Source organism: Podarcis vaucheri (assembly GCF_965113315.1).
Source record: "Podarcis vaucheri genome assembly, chromosome: 2".
Classification (NCBI taxonomy): Eukaryota; Metazoa; Chordata; class Lepidosauria; order Squamata; family Lacertidae; genus Podarcis; species Podarcis vaucheri.
The window spans coordinates 357090-361169 of NC_138760.1; the positions used below are offsets into that span (position 1 = coordinate 357090).

A 4080-nucleotide genomic window follows, 5' to 3' on the forward strand; every position below is an offset into this window, starting at 1 on the left:
AATCACAGGCGGGGAAGCCTGTGAACCTGGTGACTCGGCGGGCACCATTTGCACCCCCCCCGACCCGTGAAGGAGCCTTTTTAAAGGCTTCGGAACGGGGGACGGGGTGAGTGGCGCGGTGCTGAGAGTCGACTGCTTCTCCTGCGGAGTGAAGCCACATGCCATGGTCAGAGAGCGCTGACTTCTTCTTGTGAACAATTGGATCTTAAAGCAGCAACCCGTGAGTAGTACGGAAATTGGATTTCTAAAGAAAAATTTTTTTTAATTAGGCACGATCGGGGAAGGCGCAAACAGGAAGTCCGTCTCCCCGTCTTGTAAATAATCTAAAGCAAGGACTAGCTAACTAAGGTCGAGAGGATTTTTTCTTCTTTATTGGGTAAAAGATATTAATTTCACGATTTGGCAGTTTAAGCAATTTTACTGGAGGATAAGAGCTAATTTTCGGAGCTGAGGTGCCATCCCCCTGGACCCGGGAGTGATCCGTGAGAGAGCCTGTTGGAGAGATATTGAAGAGTTTGCCAGCTGTTAAATTAGCTGTCAAGACGGAAAAAGCGAACTTTGTTTTCTATTGTCTCTGCTGGTAATATTTGTTACAATTTGGCTATACTTTGTTGAAAACAAGGAAGAACTGACACAAACTAACTTGATTGTTGGATTTGAACTGGAAGGAATACTAAGTAACCAAAATCCCTCTAGAGGGGGTTTTGGGACATTACAAGAATGGCTGAAGGAGGGAAAACTCAAGCTAAATTGGACAGAGTTTTCTTTCTCTTGGGAAAGTTACAAGGCCAAATTGATGTTTTGGCTACCAACGTTGCAACTCTGGACTTAACAGTAAATAAGTTCACTGAATTTGATAAGGATTTAATCCAGGAAGCTCATGCAGCTGGACAAGAGGAGAAATTTGAGAACTTTGAGAGTGTGGAGAAAGAGACACATGTTGTTTTTGATGAAAAGGAAGGAGGAGATGTAAAGTTCCAGATGACAAAGGAGAGCCAGAGGCCTGACATGATGGAGATAAAGGAAAATAAGAACTTGATGATGAAAATCTGGTCCGAATTGGAGATTGAAGAATGGAGAGATCTCCCTTTGTGGAGATCTGAAGACCCAAGGATTACAAAGTTGATTAAGGTGAAAGTTGGAGCTTTGGGGACATTTGGACTTGAAAGGAGTAAGAAACAAGATTTGGGCTCCACTTTTAAGTATGGAGGTCTGGCTGGAAGAAACATTGTCCCTATTGGGCCAGAGCATCTCCAAGATCTGGTGCTTAATATTAAGGACTATCAAAAAAACCGGCAGAGAGGAACTGAGAGACAATTAAGAGCCTCGGACGTGAGATCCCCAGGCTGATAGTAGATTAAGACTGATGGACATTTGTTGGGGATTGAAACCGGGAAAGGGGACGGGGTGGGGTTTGGGGATCCAAAGGGTGTATAATTATAATTCGTCTTTTTATTTTTATTCTGTTTTGTTATTTGCATGAAAAGTGGGGAATTCGTGGAAGGGAATTTGGGTCGACTTTAGAAAAAGGATTTAAGAATGAGTATTGATGTATAAATTTTGATGTTTATAAGATAAAATTGGTTTTTTATAATGAATTAAATATAAAAAGGTTAAAAAATTGGGGATAAGAACTTGTTGAATTAACAATTTGAATTGGAATATAAGAAGGGGAGGTGTGGGGAAGTCAGGGAAATATGTTATTGAAAAATAAGGATTGCTTTTTAAGATGCTGTCTAAAATTTATGGTAGACTTTGCTTAACATTTACCCTTCATCCTGTGAAATTTAGGGGGGAAAGAAAGAGGGAGATAATATATAAGCAAATGAAGAAGAGGAAAGGATGAAGGAGGTTGTCACAGCCTTCAAATAGCTTTATTTTGCATGTAAACTCTAGTCAGGGTCTTGCTAGGCTTATGATTTTAAATGACTCAGATGGTCTTCACTCATCAAACAGCCTGCTAAAGAAAAAGTCACCATCCTTTCATCTTTTCCCAGCCCAGAAGTCAGAGCTTTTCCCAGGAGATGCCAAGACCATGGGTAACAGCAGTGATGCAGTGGTGACTGAATTTATTTTGCTTGGTCTCTCCAACCATCCCTTGGATCAGGTTGTATTCTTCTGGATCCTCTTGGCAGTCTACCTCAAGCTTCCTCAGCCTTGGCCCTCCAGATATTTTGAGACTACAATTTCCATCATCCCTGACCACTGTTCCTGCTAGCGAGGGATCATGGGAGTTGTAGGCCAAAAACATCTGGAAGGCCAAGGTTGAGGAAGCCTGGTCTACCTTATCAACCTAGTTGGGAATGGGCTGATGGTGGTGCTGATCATAACTGATCCCCACCTACACACACCCTTGTACTTTTCCTTCAGCAACATTACTGGACATTAACTATACCAGTAGCAGTGTCCCCCAGGCCTTGGTCCCCTGTACCACTGAGAAAACCACCATTTCTTTCATGGGCTGCATGGCCCAAATCCACATTAGCCTATATTTTGGCATGACTGAATGTATCCTCCTGGCTGTTATGGTATATGACTTTGCACTGCACTCTGATTATGAACTGGAAAGTGTATGTCCAACGAGCAGCTGGAACACGGGGCAGTGGCCTGATATTGACTCTCATCCTCACTGCAATTGGTCAGGAAAAGTTATGTGACTCCAACATCATCAATCACTTCACCTGTGAGGCACAGACCATTTGCAAAGTGCACTGTGCCAACACCCATCTCAACGACATCATCTCTTTTATAAACACTGTGACTGTTCTCATTGCCCCCTTTTTATTCATCTTGATGATGTACTTACGCATTGGCTTGGCTGTGTGGGAGAGCCAGTGTGGTGAACTTGTAATCTGGTGAACCGGGTTCGCTTCCCTGCTCCTCCACATGCAGCTGCTGGGTGACCTTGGGCTAGTCACACTTCTCTGAAGTCTCTCAGCTCCACTCACCACACAGAGTGTTTGTTGTGGGGGAGGAAGGGAAAGGAGAATGTTAGCCGCTTTGAGACTCCTTCGGGTAGTGATAAAGCGGGATATCAAATCCAAACTCTTCTTCTTCTTTTTCTGTGTGGTGGATCCATTCTGCTCAGGATCAAAGTAAGGCCTTTCCCACTTGTAGCTCCCATCTGGTTGTAGTTGGCATCTTCTATGGCTCAGCTATGTTCATTTACCTTCAACCAAAATCTAAACATACTACAGACAAGGACAAGGTGATCTCTGTTTTCTATGGAGCAGTGACTCCCAAGCTGAACCCTGTGATATACAGCCTGAGGAACAAAGATGTCAAATGTGCCCTGAAGAAACTGCTTAGGAGGAAGTTCCCAGAATAAGAGACCCTCCGAAATCTAAACTGATTTGTTCATGTCTTGCCAAGTTTCAGGGGTTCAGGAGCAGAGGCGAGGGCAAGGGAGGAAACAGAGAGCGAGGGGGAGGAGGCAGAAGAAAAGATGAGTGATGACGACGACCCGAGATCTCCGAGACGGAGCTTCGCCGATCTAAGCATAAGACGTAGAGTTGCGCGCAGCAGCTTGAGAATGGAGACTGTAACTCAATAAAGACTTTTATTTAATGATCGCTGGCTGGCGTGATCCTCTGTGAGCTAGGATCTGGAAGCAACCCTGACAGTAAGCTCCGTCCCTTCAAATTGTGGGCATCCACGGCCTCGCGGAGAGGAGAGAAAGCGGGTGCCTACAAGCGAGCTCACGAACGGCAGACAATATGACGGCTGAACAGCAAATAGGAACTCAGAGAAGCAGTGTCACGACTGAATGCCAAGGCGCTGGCATCCCGGAAGAGAGAGGAGGATGCAGCTGCCGCCTACAGGGATCTCCAGGTCAGGTTGGACGTGCTTACGAAGCAAGGGCAACAGACACCCAAACCAGAGGGGATTGGGTTGGGGAGACGCACAGGCGGTCTGGTCTCTCACTTCGATGGGAATTTGCAACAGTACCCCAACTTTAGAGCAGACGTAATGTGTGCACTGCAACTACTGTACAAAGACTTTAGAGATGAACAAGAGAAAGTGGGGTTCATCATGTCCCATTTGCATGGAGACGCAAAAGCATGGCTGCGCAATTTGTGG

General features: G+C 45.0%; 1 pseudogene across 1 annotated transcript; it reads left to right on the forward strand.

The window, feature by feature from the left end:
* The first annotated feature begins 2035 nt into the window (after positions 1-2035).
* Positions 2036-3328, forward strand: LOC309527597 (olfactory receptor 13H1-like; annotated as a pseudogene). The gene is made up of 3 exons: positions 2036-2134; positions 2279-2820; positions 3065-3328. The product of its transcript is annotated as an olfactory receptor 13H1-like (transcript).
* The last annotated feature ends 752 nt before the right edge of the window (positions 3329-4080 follow it).